The sequence below is a fragment of the Toxorhynchites rutilus genome, chromosome 3 (genome assembly GCF_029784135.1).
Source record: "Toxorhynchites rutilus septentrionalis strain SRP chromosome 3, ASM2978413v1, whole genome shotgun sequence".
Taxonomy (NCBI): domain Eukaryota; kingdom Metazoa; phylum Arthropoda; class Insecta; order Diptera; family Culicidae; genus Toxorhynchites; species Toxorhynchites rutilus.
This window is the reverse complement of record NC_073746.1, coordinates 291,369,477-291,388,788: the sequence shown is the minus strand read 5'-3', so window position 1 is coordinate 291,388,788 and position 19,312 is coordinate 291,369,477.

Sequence of the window (19,312 nt, the reverse complement as noted above, 5' to 3'; positions counted from 1 at the left end):
CCATCAACCTAGAGCTTTTATTTGATTTCTAGAACTTTATACTCCAGTGTTTTGATTGAATGAAAGACATGCCTTTTCGTCTTTAATAATCGCACAGCAAAGTGATAAGCACTTCTGAAAACTTGAATAAATTCTGTACAAGATCAAATTAACGCAACGGCCAAAAACATCTTATAAATTTTGTACGATTTTTTAAAAAACATATAAAACCTACTGAAATTGGGCAAATATTTCAGCAAGTACTTATGCTAGCAGGCAAATGTTTATTCTAATGTATCCCCAAAACATCTTATAAATTTTATAACGAAAAGTCCAGCAGTTTTTTCTACCTGATTCACCAAGGTTTGTAGAGGAGCACTTCATTGTGAATTGTTCTGGGAGTAAAATATGTACGAGACATACCGAAGCATGGGTGGTCAAAGGGTAGTCCGCAGTCTACCGCGTAGCTATTCCGGGGCGCCCGCTAGCTGATCTAGGATAGTGTCTCTTTTAAATGGAGTGAGTTAAATATCACTTTGCCGTGATTGTTTTATAAGATATTTGTATTGATCTCAATGAAACATATTAGAGCAATTCCACGCCAAATCAGCCGGCCACTGACCCGACCCTCTTCGATTTTTTTTTTAACTTGATATTTATGATAGAAACTACCTAAAATCACAATTTTTATTATCATATGACCAATTTAAATTACGACTGATTATTTTAAAAGGGCCTATTCAAAATCATTGATCAATTTTGTCTAATGTCTGAATGTCTGATGGAAACTACATTAAACCCGACATGTTGAATCGTTTGTTGATTCTAGTTTTTATGTTACTTTCCCCAAATGGTCACGATTTCACAAAGTATTAAGGTTTCATAAGTTTTCAAAAATTCATATCTCCATTTTGATGAGTTTACCACGGCACCACTGTACATGAAACTTTGTTAAATTGGAAGGGTTTTAATCAATTAATCGTTTGGATTTTGAGTTACGATGTTTTGAAAGAATGATCAATGATTTTGAATACGCCCTTTTACAAAAATCAAGCGCAGTTTAAACTGGCCATTTGATAATGAAAGTTGGGATTTTAGGTAGTTTCCTTCATAAATACCGTCATCCGGGGACGAATTGATCACCGACGCACTAATGAAAACAAACTGAAATTTATTTAAATTTAATTTTTTTTATATGACGCGTTCAATAATCATCTGTATTTTTGTCAGTGGTTTTTATCGAACCGAATTTTAATTGTATAAGAAACTAGCTGACCGGGCAAACTTCGTCCCGCCCAAAACTTTTTTTTTATCAATACACCCAGGTTTTTTTACGCGGTTTTTTTGCGCGGTTTTTTACTAGGTTTTTTTTACGCGGATTTTCCAGTTAACTCGTTTTTTTTACGCGAATTTTCCAATTTACGCGGTACCCGCGTAAAAAAGGACCAGTGCAATATCACATCTCCCGCTCAGCTCACATTTTTCTCTCATGTTCCCTCAGAGCAAATTACGGTAATTAGTGCTTGTAACGGAGTTTAGCGCTTAGTGCCGCACCTTATCACGATTCTTACGTGGATTCTAGGTGTTGGGTAACGGGGAGCTCACCGGGCGGTATAACGGGACGGGGTTTTACGGGCAGCTATTCGTGAATGTCTTTCTCTGTATACTTAGCTCTGGACAGTCCAACAATGGTACTGCACGTGCATCGGCAGAAGAGTGTACAAATTACTAGGGAATCTTCTAGCAACAGCAGATGACCTCATTCGTGAGGAAAACCGAACTATAGCTACCAGTAACCAACGAAATAGCAGGAAAAAACTACGGGTTTTGGAAGCGAGCAACACTCAACTTTGTACTTCCGTTCTACGTAAAGATAGTCCCATTTGATATCTATCATTAGGTGACATGGTTTTGTTACGCGGATTTTCCAATTAACGCGGTTTTTTTTACGCGGATTTTCGAATTAACGCGGTTTTTTTTACGAGGGACGTATCCCCCGCGTAAAAAAAACCTGGGTGTACCTTCAAACATTCACGTTTTTTACTAAGCGCAGAACTGTTCATTGACTGACTTTTTAGTCGACCCCATTGAATTTACGTTTTACTATAAAATTCCTAGTACTTCTACCAAAACTCATCATTTTAATATCAGATTAATTTCTGACACAATTCTCGTTCAAAATTTTTCAACCACTTGCAAATAACATGTTTCTCCGTTACATGGAATAAATGTTTGATACAGAAAATATGATAGAATAAAGACAGCCCTAAATCGGACAATTACTTCCTAGAGTTTTGCTCTTATCAACATATTCGGCAATCCATTTTTATTGGTATAGATAGAAGAAGATAAAGATATTTCGTTAGCGTAAACATCAAATGGACGAACAACGCTTGTCGCTATATAATTGTAGAACATAAGGGAATTTAATTTTCCGAATTTTCCCATTTTCCTTCAGACTATTCCAAAAATTTTCCATTGTCATGTTTGATTGGAATATTTTTGGTTGAAATATGTGTAACATTTTTATGGGACCCCCTCTCCATTCCAGATGAGGGAGGGATGTCTAGCCATTATTCAAACATTTCTTATACCAAAAAACCCTCACATCCCAAATTGTGCTTGATTAGTTCTCGAGTTATGCAGAAGTTTGTATTCCATTGGTATGGCAGCCTCCCTTAGAGAGGGGGAGGAGTGTATTCATCATAGAAACGTTTCGTGCCCCCTAAAACCTTCACATCAAATTTGGCTTCATTTTCTTGATTAATTCTCGAGTTATGCAGAAATTTGTGTTTCATTTCTATGGCAACCCCCCCCCCCAAACCCCCTCTTCTTAGAAAGATGGGAGGAGTGTTGAACCACCTTAGAAATGTTTCCTCCCCCTCTAAAACCTCCACATGCCAAATTTGGTTCCGTTTGCCTAATTAGTTTGCAGTCCCCCATCTCCCTTCAGAGAGAGGGGAGGAGTGTCTATTCACCATAGAAACGTTTCGTGTCCCCTAAAACCTTCGCATGGCTCCATTTACTTGATTAGTTTTCGTGTTATACAGGAATTTTTAAAATGGAGAGGGGGGTAAAGTGTCTAACCACCATAGAAACATTTATTGCACCATAAAACCTCCGTATGCCTAATTTGGTTTCATTTGCTTGATTAATTCTCGAGTAATGCAGAAATTTGTGTTTCATTTGTATGGCTTAAAGGTAAAGAAACATATTTTCATCACATCAAAACGATATCAGTGGACATAAAACATATAAATTTACACTCAGCTGATTCTTCATGAGTTGAAATAGTAATTAGATAGTGACAAGTACTATTTAAGACGGCGCCAGTGGTTGTATGGTTAGCGTAACAGCCTCACAATCCGATCGGCCTGGGTTCAATCCCAGCTGGCGTCGTTGGGATTTTCTGAGGCGAAAAATCTCTGGTTACGTCTTCCTTCGGAGCGGAAGTAAAAGAAGTTGGCCCGGCTCATGAGTTGTTGAGTCTGATAGGTAGGAACAGGTGGAGTCGCCTCCCTGATGTCGGTGATTGGCACTAAAGTGGCGGAAATAGGCCGACGAAAAATAAGCGAAGATAAAAAAAAAAAAAAAAGTACTATTTAAAGAAGTGCGAAAAATCCATTTTTCAAAAATGCACCATTAAAGACACCGTTTTTTTAACCAGACAACCAATGTTGACCAATGGCTCATTTTTTTCGAAACCAAACTGAACCAAATTGGACGCGACTAGTTTCATTTGAAACCCCATTTTATTTGAATCGAGAACTTTTCAGAGTTTTACCGGAATCGGTTCACGGGTTCCGGAGATATGGCGGGAACAAGTGATTGGCCATAGATTCCAGAACCCAAAATAACACCAACCTTCCAGTTTTAGTATCAATAATCATTATTTTCCAAAACCAGCTTATTTGTAATTGATTCATGCCTATATTACCTCATTTACGTAAACCGGATGTGTTCTGAATTGGATTTGAATTGAATTTGTATACATTTTGCACATATTACACTATTTTTTTTCCAAAAAGTCACAGGAGGGTTGTGTCCGAAACACGAGTGCATAGTTGACGTAGGATTCCGTTTGGCTATCTGTTGATGAGTATATTTCACTAGAAAGTAAGGAAAAAAAATTGATCAATTTCACCCCAAAGGTGTGTCTTGAAATTTTCCGCTTAAAATCCCAAACTAACCTATTGAGGAAATTTTTCAACATACATTTCCTAACGTTTTGTGACCTTGGTATAAGTACTGCTTAATAATTGGGTGTGAATTAATAAACACATTTCGGAAATATTTACATTTTTCTGAGAATATTAATCAATTTTCCCACGGTTTACGGTACCAATTTTCAGATCTAATTGAAAAGGGTGGGGTAGGGTCGGATAATTAGAATCCGCTTTTTAGCACCTTAACACTTGTTACAGTATTTTACAGCTACTAGATAAAACTTGTTCAGCTTTTGATGAACAGTAAAAAAAGATAAAGAAAATAGCCGTGATTCAAACTCATGACCTTTGCATTGGTGATCTTCCATCTAAGCATTTGCTCCGTTAGGCCACTTAAAAATGTAATGTCAAGCAGTTGAACATGAGCTTAGAAACGCTTGCAGTGAATGCTGATTTCAGTAGTCCGTCAAGTATTGTACAAAAGATCCTTTGCAGTTGAAGAAACGTTTCAAATCGTTTTCCCGGCATACTAGCCAAGTAAATATCGAATAACAAAAGTTTCAATTTGATCTAAATAATATCTTATACAAAGTATAGCTCAGCATATCGTCTTTTTATGCACTCAATGCTATTTTTCGACCATTATTTAACCGTTTAGTTTAATAACGCCTTATGATTGTTTGTTGAATAACGCACAAATTAACAATTCCGTAGGACTATTGATGAAATAGCTCTAGAGTAGCAATCGATTTCACGCAACATCAATATTTCACAACTGATATATTTATTTGCATTTCCTAGATGTTTCAATAACTTTACTGGAATCAGTCAAATAGCTTTTTTCATTGCACACTAATTTCTGTTTTGTAAACAAACAACCGTCGTTGGCATCTAGATGCAGATAACGCGGTACCAAGATAAGTAGTTCAAACGGTAATACGTGTAATTTTATTATCATTGCGATCGAATGGAAGCGAAGAAGGTAAGTGGGGGTGATTTGGACAGTCCCTTTATCTCGGAAAGTATGGCTCAAGTTGTATTTTTTTATAATGTAATCTCCTTCTGTTGTTGAACCGTATGTTCCTAACGAGTAAAAACCCTGGTAAAATTTGGCAGGTGGTGGGAAACGCTAGTATGAACAAAGCAATTACTATGATTGTAAGAAATTGTAAGCTTTACATACAAACACGAAAAGTTTGTTTGATCAGCCGAGAAAAAAACAGGCTGATCAAACAAACTTTTCGTGTATTGTGCAGTAAAGTTGTGTGCATCAAATAGACGAGAAACTTTTTGATGCAGCGAAACTGTAAGTTTAATAACAATAAATGAAATAAATTGCATTTAAATATTTGCATGCTGTGTGGGTGATATGGAGAATTTACTATGCGGTGAATTGGTCATAAAGGTTTGAAACTTTGATTTGATTCCAGATGCCGCGGAATTACGGAAAAAATATGGTCATCCTTTTGTACCATAACGAATTTTTATGGTACAAAAGGATGACCACAGGCATTGTATGGTCTTGTATGGTCTCGATCCAATTCTTCTGCTCTGGCTTCTGGCCAAGATACCTGGTATCGATCCCAGACCACTGTTACTGTTTGAAATAGTATCCTGAGTTATTTTACATAAACGTAAGCATGTTTTTTTAATGAAAAACACACATTATTCGTATTATCTACAACAATGACCAAATCACCCCACATTTTAATGGCCAAAAATCAGTTATTATATATTATATATTATTATATATTTGGTCGTTTTGAAGCTTGATATAATGATTAAACATTATTGATTGAGAACAAACAAGTATAGCTAAGTGTACAATGCAACTTTTTCGATTTAGACCATATTGGTTTGGAAATTCCCCAGGTGCCTTGATTTTGCGTCCGTGCTCGGGAACACATTCCGATTACCACAAATGCAAGCATCGTCAATGAGTGAGATTGTTATGATTTCAATAACTTGCTTCCAAAGCTATTTTTCAGCTATTGAAACAAGTTTTTGGATCAATAAGTAACAATCAAATAGCTTTCACGCGACGCGAGACAAGACAAAACACTAATTGTTCTTACTATTTTAAACGGATTAAAATTTACCTTAATTGTCGACCGGTTTCGGGCGCGGAGCTGCTCATCTACGGGACAATGTCCGATATTGTCCGTTCGACAATTAAAGTAAATTTTAAACCGTTTAAAATAGTAAGAACAATAACTGTTTTGTCTTGTCTCGCGTCCCGTCTTAGTGAATATCGTGAAGTTCTAAAGTTGCACAACAAATCAAAATAAAAAAGTGGATCATATAGGGTAAGTGTACCAATTATGGAGAACATGTGTCACCAACTTGCAGAAATTGGCGAATAAATATTCTATTTTAGTTCAAAAGTATACAAAACCATACTTTTTCTAGTAGTTCGAACTCTGTTTTTGAAGATTCTCACTGATATTTCGATGATTAACTGACTAAATTGTATTAAAAAAACATGTTATAGTGTTCCCGGTGTTACTACAAGAAAAAGTTTTGATATAATGAAAAGTTTCATTTTTCTAATGAATACATTTTCAATAATGCGATTATTTACAATCAGAAGATAGTTTTGAAAATTCCAATAAATTCTGTACAAGGCTCATTATTTATTATTCATTATTCGGCAATTTTTGCCTAATTTTTTCTTTTGATTTGATCGATTCTCTTAATTGACTTTCTCTCACGATAAACATGGCCTTCCTGACAGATTTTGTGCCACATAATTTCAGTACGCACAGAACATCCACCAATTACTTGTATTCAAAATGAAAAAATTAAGAATTTCCGGCATGATAATCTGAGAGAGGGTACACTTAATTAACTACAAATCAAAAAAGAATTAACAAGCATTACATGTTCCGGTTATGATTTATCTTCTGTTAATGAGAAATTATTGTTTTTTTTTCTAATATCCGGTATCCGGCAGGATACCAAGTATTGACCGGATAGGCAGGATACCGAATATCCGTTTCATCTCTAGATTAGGATGTTGTTATGTGCCTCACGCATAGTGCTATTTCACAACACTACTGAGCGTTTAAAAGCGCCCTTTGATATGCAATCGCACATCGTGAAAACGTTAATTACAACCATAATAGCATAACAACCCTATGTTATGGTACAACCATAATAGGAACAAGGCACCTTTCGATATTGCGATAATTGGCACGTAGATGTAAAGTGTACTAATTATGGTAATACAAAAATACATATTTATTTCGATAAAATCGTATAAATTAGTCGAATAATAACATCAAGAAGACGTTAATAACACTGTTCAAACAATGAAAAAAAACAGAAAAATTCCTCCGAATCTGAATTCTTTAAGTGGTTTTTCACTTCACTTCCACATTACAGAATGAATAATACACGTTTTTGGTATGTAACATTCCACTCTCAAATTGCTAGAAAAAAGTGATAAAATGCAACCTGTCTGTATGTCGTTATGTATTGTAAGGCTTCCACAAAGTTCGTTAAATTCAGTTATAAGATTCTAACTGAATGTTATATATCTTGATCAAAATTTTCGATCTAAACATCTAAAATACTGTGGGAAACAGCTAGTCTTGGAATAGAGACCCTTTCCACCCCAAATAATTCCATTAGACAGTTATAACGTCTTCAAAATTCCCCGATAAAAAATCTTCTTCCGGCTGAAAAGGACAAAATAAACGACTCTTCAACAAACAGCTTTTCACAACTTATCATTAAAGACCCCTCAAGGACGAGAACAGCACATCCGGGTGCGTGTGTGTTTTCCTTCTCCACACTTGAATTACTCCCTCGTCTTTCTAACATCCCCATACAAAAGTACACACGCAGGGAGAAATAGTCGAAAGCAAAACGTGCATTTTAAATGAGGATAGTGCACCGAAGGTGAAAACTTCCGGCTGCATTTAGATGTGAAACGTCTAAAAATAAAGTCTCCTTCGCGATATAAACCATCTTCTTCCGACTGAACGAGGAGGGGTGATTTTCCGTTCAACTGCCGATTCGCTTCCTCAGGATGCTCGGAAGCGTACCCCGTATCGCAAAAGTGATAATAATTTAAAACACCTCACCCCATTCACTACCTGTTCGTTTGTTTCGTGTTCCCACTCATGCGAAGAGTAGAATCCTGTGGCTAACGAACTCGTCGGTGTGAATCCCTCTGTAATTTCCCAAACCAGATTCACGCTAGACTAATTGCACAAACCTTGGATGTTCCCTTCGCTGCAAGTGCCTGTTTTAGGAAGCATCGTATGGAAATGAAAATTACCATAAGTCCCCTACCGGGAAAACGAAAATGATTTCCTGCTGCAACAGGTGATCGCGAAGGTCTGAATTTCTTCCTGCAAAGAGAAAATAAATAAATAAAAAAATCAACGAAAACCAGGTTGTACATGAACTGTTGAACATTCATCCAGGTCACGACCGGAACCACTTTATTTAAATCGGTGCTCTACCGGTTAATTGTAATTTTATGAAACGGTGACGGGACAAAGCCAGAAGTCATACGCTTCAACAGTAATGTATAAGGGGGATTGGAGAAATAACAGAAAGGGGTTCAGTTTATCAGGATGCACTTTATTTGGCCGAGCCAGCACACGACGGAACTCATCGGCGTGCTGAACAACGGACGGATGGACACATGAACAACGCGCGCGTTTGTGTGTGTTGATGGATGAAAGGAAAACGCTTGTAGCAGCAGGGGTCATCCAACTGTCAGTTGTGATTTCCGTCTAATCGGCACGAGGCCGGACGGTTTACTGACACGTTATTTCCATCGGATGATGGAGAAATGGCCACATTTCTTTTCAGTTGTCAGTTGGCGAAAAATACCGTTGCACTTTTGATTTTGTTATTATCTCTAAATTAAATAGAGAACTGTTCTATGAACTACTGCAATGAAGGTTCGCACCAATTTTTTTTATTTATTCATAAATATGATGATATCTGTGAGCCTTTGGCTCGTAAAGACTGACTAACTTAAAAAAATACATTGGCTTTTAGTACTTAAACGAAAAACATTTACAGTAATTGAAAACAATAGGGCTATCTTAACAATTCGGTTTTTTTTTCATTGAACTTCATTTAAGAGGAATTCATTCATTCGAAAGTTGACTAGAGTACAAAATGTGTGGTACCGTCATCCGGAGACATTGACCCCGGTGATCAAACACTCAATAATCATATGTAGGTTCTTCTCGTCAGTGGTTCTCATCGAATCGCTTATCAAATGCATAAAAATTTATCTATTTTTGAACCGCATTTTCGTTTCCATTTTTGAGCATGGCACATGGAAACATATTTTCAACACATCAAAACGATATTAATAAACGCCAAATAATTACAATTATTATTGAAACATGTGAGAAAAATCAATTGCACAGAAAAGTTTTCTCAGTTTTCTCTGAAACGGTTGAACCGATTTGGACGCGTTTCACCGTTTCAATTGAAAGAAGGGGCCGTAGATTCCAGAACCCAAAACTACACCAAACCCGCATTAAGAGTATTAAACTGCATGATTTTCAAAACAAGCTTTTTTGTGATGCATTCAAGTCTATATTGAAAGCGACCACTTCATGACCAGAACCAAAACCCATCATGCGATATATTGAACTTTATGGTTTGTCAAAACCTAAGACAAGACGTGACAACTGGCTTCTTACTCTTTCTCTTCGACCAAATGCGAGCAACAGGGATGCCGAACCACTCGAGATGTCAAGTTTTCAAATGAGATAAAGTTTCGAAGACTATTTCTTCACGCCTCTAACATATGTTTTCGTATCACACATTTTATGAATTGGATACATTTGGATGATGTGAAGCAAAATTGTTGTATTTCACAACAACTTGTATTTTTCTGTGATGCATTATCATGAAAATTAGTGTGAGAGCACATACCATGAGTACATTATGTCGAAGTGCATTTTCAAAAATTAATGGCAACCCTTTAGAATTGACCAATCAGCAGCTGGTCCGAAAACTGGTCCGAAATCGACCCCCTATTGTCTGGTCTTGTCTTAGGTCAAAACTAGCTCATTGGTGACCTATTCAAGGGTGTTTGGCCATATGAGGATAGCCAGTCTCCGGATAACCTGCAGATCAAACTTTAGATTTAGATATGAGAAAGGTACGATTACACCAATAGGTGGATTCAATAAGGTTTTGTATCCTCAATTCTGTGAATTATCATTTAAATGATCATGGGTAAAGGAATCAGTGAATTTCTATACTTTCTTGATCATAAACAAGAAAATGATGAAAAAATAGGTTGATTAATTTCACCCTAAAGCTGTGTATTTAAATTTTCCACTAGGAATTTTCCAAATCGAAAATATTCACAATTTCGACGTAGGGCTACGTCTAGCAGGAAATATGGGGGGTAGAATGAAGATCTAAACACTATACATAACTCAACCCTTTCTTTATGGATCGCAAAAATCTTTGCATCAATTGTCAAATACATATTTCTATTCACCTATCACAATGAATAAAATTTTATTTTCCGTAAGGTGAACATCTGAATAATTGTGAAATGTCAAGCATTATCTAAACGCGCTATATCCCACATTTTTAAGGCTCGATTTGTGCTGCTCAAATTGTACCGAACAAAAGGAGCAACCAGAGTAACAGCGGAATACGGTTTCCCCAACACAAACTTCAAAACAAAGGAGCCTGGGGAAATCAGCTTTCTAATATGTGCAAGCCGAGAGCACTTCTAGGGTTTCCCTTATAAGCGAGAAGTTTACATTGACAATCTTTCAGGTCGAATAATTCGGACTACTATATATTATCAATCACGCTCTTTGGACGAAGGGAATTTACAAACGATGTGAGTAAAATTGTGAGAAAAAGTCACAGGAGGGTTGTTACCGAGACACGACCGTATAGTTGACGTAGGATTCCGTTAGGCTATCTGTTGATTTCGGATATGTTTGACGAATTACATCGTTAAACTCTTTGACCCTGTAAAAGGCCGTTTCGTATCAGATATAAGATGCCGAATGGAATGAGATATGGTGGAAACCGCCCTCTGTGATCCTAGACGAGATGTCTCCTATGTTATGTATGGATGAAATAAAGAAAAAAATGAACACAACAGAACAGAAAGCTTGAACCAAACGACCCGTTCTCGAGCGGGAACACACCTTGATTTTTATTTATGGAAACTGAAATAAATCGTTTCATATATCAAGTCATTTTTAACACAACTGCTACCATATAAAATTTTATACTTACACTTGTGCTAAATTTTTTCACAATATACGATCGGTCATTGATATGAAATTTCACGAAGCAACCAACATTAACGTTCCAAATTTAAATTTATTTTCTAGAATTAAATGTATCACTCACCTTACTTGCAATATAAAAATGCCCCCGACTTGCATATATTTGCAATGTCGATTTCCTCCGGGCAACTTGGTTTTGATGTCTCTGTTAGGGAACACATCTCGTTAGGAACAAAAGTTCCCCCCACTTTCATGTATTTGCAACGTCGATTTCCCCCAGGCAGCTTGGCTTTGATGTCTCTGTTAGGGAATACATTTCGGTGGGAGCAAAAGCTTCTCCTTCTTTCATGTATTTGTGATGTCGATTTCCTCCAGGCAGCTTGGTTTTGATGTTTCTGTTAGGGAACCGCCGCGTGTGTCGTCAATTTCGACCAATCAGAAGTGGGTATTTCCGTTAGGATAGGGGTTGAGATTTTTCAATTGTTCGATGGTTAGTTTCATGACATATATTATTTTATTCAATATAAAAATTTTTTGTGGAGTGCCGAAATCGATTGACGCAAAAATTTAATCAATCTATCATGAAATGACTCAGCAAGAAGCGTTTGAAATGGACAATTTTTACGATGTGCTCGATTTTCGATTTTCAATTTGTACCCCAATATGTTCCCGAAAGACGTAATCCTACGTCAAAAGTTTGACGATCAAGAATTGGAGGCTTTACTCGATCGAGATCCGTCACAAACGCAACAATAACTTGCAGATACACTTGGAGTAGCTCAGCAAACCATATCCATATATATTTAAAAGCAATGGGAATGATCCGAAAGATTTGACATTGGGTGCCGTATGAATTGAAGCCACGAGACGTCGAACGCCGTTTTTTCACATGCGAACAACTGCTTCAACGGCATAAAAGGAAGGGTTTTTTGCATCGAATCGTTACTGGCGTTGAAAAGTGGGTCCATTACGACAATCCTAAACATCGGGCAACGTATGGATACCCCGACCATGCATCGAAATCGACGGCCGCGCGGAATATTCACAGCCAGAAGATTATGCTGTCTATTTGATGGGACCAGCTGGGTGTGTTGTACTATAAGCTGCTAAAACCGAATGAAACCATTACGGGGGACCTCTACTGACGACAATTGATGCGTTTGAGCCATGCACTGAAGGAAAAACGACCTCAATACGAGCAAAGACACGGTAGAGTTATTTTGCCGTACGACAATGCTCGGCCGCATGTCGCGAAACCGGTCAAAACATACTTGGAAACGCTGAAATGGGAGGTCCTATCCCACCCGCCGTATTCTCCAGACATTTCTCCGTCCGAATACTAACTTTTTTGATCGATGCAACATGGCCTGGTTGACCAGCATTTCTCCAATTTTGATGCAAAACTGTGCGCACTTTTAAATGGAGACGCCGCAGTTAACTGGTTAGGGGAAGACGCCCCTGTTAAGCAAAACAGAATGAAACATGTATTTTTACTACACATTTCAACGTTTCTTCATATTCACAACGTAGCCACTTTTGTTTTCTTTGTAATGAAATGTGCAATAACGATTACGAATAGGAAAACCAACAGAAATAACGAGAATTCCAAACCCATTCATATTACACCATTCTTAAATAAGCGAGGTAAGATGCCCATATGCATGTCCAAAATGCACCACAACAACGGGTCGAAATGTCAAACGACATCGAAGCGTTTATTTTAGAGTACTCTTGATTCGCTGCTTATATCTTCCGCTTCCGTTATGTTTCTACCAGTTAGAATCATCAGATGATCATGAATTTTCGAGGCATTTTTGTTTGTTTTGTTATATTTTTGATAAAATTTGTGGAACATCGAATTTTTAGGAATTTTCAAAACTTCGAATTTTTGTATGTTAGCAATCATTCTTAGCCACAAATTATGAATTCTGATGTGATTTAAAACAAAAAAGGTTACTATCAATCTCCTTCTAAATGTAACCATTCTCGAGATATTTAAAAAAATAATTCTAATTTATAATCTTTTTTATAGTAAATAATCTCTTTTAATATGTTTGTCGTGTTATATCTTATAAGTTCCAACAATTTTTTTTGATTGATTGAAGTTTGTACTAAGATAAAAAAGATTTTTTAGTTTCGCTACGTTTTGTATTAATCCACATGTCTTCGAATGTTTCGTAACGTAACTCCTAAACATATGTCTTTACCATAACGGTGTATTTGGAAAAGTTGTTGGAAATTATAAGCGAAATTATAAAATCTCATGAACATGATGGTATAACACGACAAACATATTTAAAGGGCCTATTTACTATTAAAAGGACAATAAATTACAAATATTTTTTTAAATATCTCGAGAATGGCTACATTTAGAAGGAAATTGATAATCACCTTTTTTGTTTTAAATAACATCAGGATTCATAATTTGTGATTAAAATGACTGCTAATATACGAAAATTCGAAGTTTCGAAAATTCCTAAAAATTCGATATTCCACAAAGTTCGTCGAAAATAGTTTTACCATCTTGGGCCCATTTTTTAAATTTTCTGCATGACTTCTATTTTGTATGAAAAAATAAAAAAAAATATTAAAAAATATATATTTTGGACATTGCAAATTGAATTTTCATTTTGTAAATAAAAAAAAGAGTACTAATTTCATTTCTCAGTGTGCATTTTTTTCATATTCAACCATCAATACTCTATAACTCTATCTAAGACACTATTTCAGTACGACTCATAGTTTTTTGAGATATAAATTATCAAAGATTTCTCTTATTAAAATCGATACGCCCTTTTCAAAGGTTACGCTTGAGTCAAAAAATTCACAATTGCTGTGAAAAACTCATATTTCCTCCAACCCAAACGGAATGCACACTTTCATTGGAATCAAAAATACAAGTTTTTAAAATCTGAATTTTTAGGACGATTTCATTTGGAATTGCTGAATATGAAGAAATTCCGAGCATTGGCCAAGAGCTAAGTCCAAAAAAAAACAAAATGGGGTACCGAATTTGTACCAGTTCCTCTATCAGTGCTCCCATATGGAATTTAGTGGTCTGATAATGGTATGACAATAAAATATGGCACAAAAATATTCGTTTCGAACATTCTTGGTACAATTCAAATCAAACGAACGGGGTAACCGATAAACTTTACTACAATACCTCATACCTGTCATCATTTCTTAAACTCAACCTTAAACTCATGCGATGCGGTGGGGCAGTTTGCATTGATATTTAACAGATACGACATAAGCAGAAACAAAAAATTGTAAAGTGGTGACTTCACAGATTCGGGGATCCAACAAACGTTTCAGAGGCAATTCAAAAGCACATGATTTCGAGTGGTTCTTCGAAATCGTGTGAAATCGTGGTTTTATGGGGGCGAAAGAAATGGGAATCAAATAGAAACAAAGCGATTTGTTGGTCAGGAGCGTTTTCTTATTTTTTTTTTATTTTAGACCGAGTAGGAGCATGCCACACACCAATTGGCGATGCCTATCGCCAGGAAGACTATCACGCCCGTGTGGAGTATGTACGGACGTACAGAGCGAAGTCGGAACGCGCCTTGAGTTTCGTTTTTTTTTCCCTCAAAATAAAAATAAAACACACGGAGAGAGCGACGGATGTTAAGAAGAAGTCTGGGGATTGGAAGGAAAAAATAGACATGAAAATGTGAATGACCTCTAAAGGAGAATTTATTCGAGTAGAAAATCTTCCTCGCGTTAGAAGGGTTCGTGTTACAAGATAAGTGCGCTCCTCGTGAATTGCATATTTAGATTACGGGGTTACGGTAGATTACAATATCTACCGAACGAAGTTTTCGTTTTATATTTTTGAAGGAACGCTTATCTGTAACTTAGCATGGTTTACTTTAAAACATTCAGTACAATGCAATCCTGAATTGTTCCCTGATGATATGTATATTTGTTTAAATCGATGCATTGTTGATTAAGAAAAACATTTGTTACACAAAGTATCCTCAAGATTAAATTATGGAAGTACTTAAAAACACTTGTACTAATGCTCTTCGCTCGGCTGGATACCACTACTACACACAGCGTTGCTTTTCATATGCAGTCTGTGCAATTGTAGCACATAATGTTGATACTCGCTTCCTTCTATTCAATTTCAAACGCGTCTCGCCTCCGTCCTTTTCCTATGTGAGCCAGAGACATTGATAGCTGCACCACCTCACTTCTGGGCTCCCCTTTTTACATCGTTCAGATTAGCGCTCCGGGAACGCGCACCACACAAAAGAGCATAAAATGTTTGACTTATGCCATGTGCTTGGCTCCATTCTCTCGTCTGTTAAGAGCCTGGGAAGAGGCCGATTTATATTGAACCACGATCACCATCACCATCACCACAACCGCTGGGGCACTCTAATATTGTTTCTATTTCCATTGCGCGTTGTGCGCTGCCAAAGTTTCCTTTCTCCGCGTTTGCCTTTCGCCGGAGAGATAATGGTAACCTTGTCTTCTTCATAGATCGCGCAGCATACTTGTCGTGGTGGCTTGCCTAGCGCTGCTAGTCCAGGAAAATAGTAAAGCAGCCTTGTATGCGTGTATAGCTTACTACCACGACGAGACCATGTTGGAATGTATGTACACGCCGTTACACGCCGCCGAGAAAAGGAAATCGTGACGGAAGAAAGGGTTTTTGAACTTAAATAAGGTCATCTCCGTAATTTCGTTGCTCCCTTGCTGTATGTACGTTCCGAGCAGATAGGTTCTAATATTCCTTGTTCCTCCCAGCGAGCTCGTCCAGTCTGATTCGAAGCCAGTAATGATGAATAGATTTCTCTTGTTCACTTTGTGACCCTCCCCAAATGGCTGTTGGATAAATAGGAGCTAACATTTCTCATAGAATTCCTGTTCTCGCATCGGTGGTGAGGCTACGATCCATCGAAAGGGACAACCGCGTTGTGTTATACCTGCCCATAGCAAATTACCCTGCGGTCTCAGGTGGGAGCACACCTGTAATAATAACCTTCGATTGCTGGAACTAGATGTGATGTAACCCGTCCGATAATGATATATATTTTGTTTTTGTTTCCGTTGCCTCGGTGTTCTCGGTCTGCAATCCTATCGAAATCCGCAGACGGGGCTGCCTATGACTCGTTGAGTCCCCATTCCCTCCAAGCTTACACGCTGGCAGAGACCTTCCACATAATTAGCATTAGCTAATTGCGGAAAAATTCCCAACCCTCGTGGATAAGTACTAGGGGCGATTAGGAACTCCAAACGTTCGGAGTCGGAGAAGAAATTAATTAACAAACAGTCTACACATATATGTTGAAATATGTTGCGAATAGTAGTTTTTCAAACTCGAAAAATTTGGGAATCTGCAAAGCTATCAGTCGATCGATTTGGTTAAATAACATTCAAGGGTTTCCTTATCAAAAACAATATTGGAATAATAATTGGAATTTCGACATTGTTGCCATAAGAATATTATACAAAAAACAGACCCTCAAAAATGTGTTTTTTGAGATTTTATTTCACTTTAGGGCCTATCCACAAACCACATAAACAGAAAAAAACACTGTTTCAGACACCCCCACCCCCTCTCCCTCCGTGGACAAGCGTGAACATTCCCTGTAACCATCCCCCTGTAGCCCATGTGGACATTCCTCGAATTTTTGGAAACAGTCAAGAAAATATTTAAAATGCTCTCAAATTCCATTTTAAACTTGTTCTTATTTTCTGTCCTATATTTTTATTGATTGAAACCAAAGTTGGCATGTGAATGTTTTAGGGTGCAATAAATGTTTCTCTAGTACATGTAGTAAGACACTTCTCCCCCTCTCTAAGGGGGGCTGCCATACAAATGAAACACAAACTTCTGCATTACTCAGGAATTAGTCAAACAAGCGAAACCAGATTTGGCACGAAGTTTGCCGGGTCAGCTAGTATATTATACAAATGTTATACAAGTATTTGGGAGTATTACATTTTCTGCTATTTTTAGGCTTATTTAATGTAATAAATCGAGATGTCAAACATGTGCCAAAAATTAATTTTGTGTGAAGAAGCTCATAATACTAAATTTCTTTCCAAAGTCACCAGACACAGGGCATGACTTTTTTGTGCGAAAATCGACTTTGGGGATAGTTAGTGGTGGTTCATTTCCCTTGCTTGCATTTTTTTTTCGCTCAAAATTATTGTGAATGATTTCATCACCCGTTACAATTTACTACATAAACGGCCTGTATTCGTTGCGTTTATGACGCAAGTCACAAATTGAGATGCGATCCATTAAATGTTTATCGGTCAAAGTGTGTAGAACCAATTACAGCGTTTTACCAAGCTTCACAAGGTAGATATTTGTAATTGAACTGCTCGCTTATGTGCTGTGTAGCGAGAATTATTCTTGATCAGCGTCTCGATTTGATTGTCATCAGTGGCGACACAAACTTTCCGGACATCCCAATAAAAATATATCACATGTTTTTAAAGAAGAACATTTCTCAAGAGATAAGGTCAGTGCATCCATGATAGAATTTGTTGTTCGTCTTCCATTTTCGCAAAACCTCCTCAAATCCCAACTTGACGACAAAGTTAGAGGAACTGAGTGCGAAGCCAGAAATTCTAAGTGATTTTCGACATGCTGAAGCTTCCTGAAAAATCAACGTATATCGATGTGATGTACATCGTTTTGAAACTATAACTTCCAGGTAGAATTTATGTAGGGTATCTGCTCCTATAGTAGATGTGTACCAATAGTTGTACTATCTAGGGAATTAATTATATTTCAATATAAAATCAACTTGTGCAACCAAAACATCGGTTTGAAACGAAAATGTAATCATTTTATAACAATGTTAACCCTTGAATACGCCTCATCTGTTCTAATTTTGTATTAATAAGATTAATAAGTATTAATAAGAAGCATGTTTCTGAATATGGTAATTTGTTAGCAATTTCAAAAGGAGTACATCGAATTTCGTAATGGTATATCTTCATTACTTGTAATTAAGTTGAATTGAAATTGTATATGTAAAAATTTAACAATAAATCCAAAACTATGTAATTTTTATGGATAGCCACTATTCACACACTATTTTGTTCTGTATACCTATAGTTACCCTATTTCACGACACATGCAATGTGAGGTTAAACATTGGATTTTTTTGACACTTCTTTGCAAACACGCTAATGTAAACAGTTGTTTTCATTTGTTTGTCTCGATATTTTGGGAGATTTTGAGCTGTAATTTCGAAAAGTTTACAATTTTCACGCAAGTTATGATCAACTCCATAAGCATCTGTATTGATTTTTAACTTTTCCCATGGTAGAATGAACAAATTCAGCAAAAAACCACGGAAGAAAATTCATCGGGTATACGACGAGGAACTATTACAGAAGTGCTTAGAATCGGTTAAAACAGGAGGAAAGACTATATATCGTGCCAGCAAATCATTCGGGATTCCAGTCTCGACAATTCGTTTTCGCATGGGCGAGAAATGGACCAAGAAAATTCGCAAGGGACCTCCAACGGTGCTACACCCAGACGATGAAATAAAAATCATTCACTGGCTCAAGGAGATGGAAAGTAAGGGTTTCCCTGTATTTAAGGAAACTCTTTTTCATAAGGTCAAATGTTTCTTTGAGAACAACTCGAATCCAAATCCTGTTAAGAATGGTGTACCTGGTATGAGATAAACAAATATCTATGATTGATTGATTGAACTGATTCATGAGTATTTATTTTAGGACGCAAATGGTTTGCAGGTTTTTTGAACCGGCACAAAGGACAAATAACAATCCGAACTCCGGAAGGAGTATCGGCAGCAAGTAGTGTGGTTTCCGAATTCGATATCCGAGGCTGGTTCACCAGAGTCGAGAAGCATATTGAAGACAATGGCCTTGGAGAGATCCTGCTTGAACCGAATCGTGTGTATAACGGAGATGAAACTT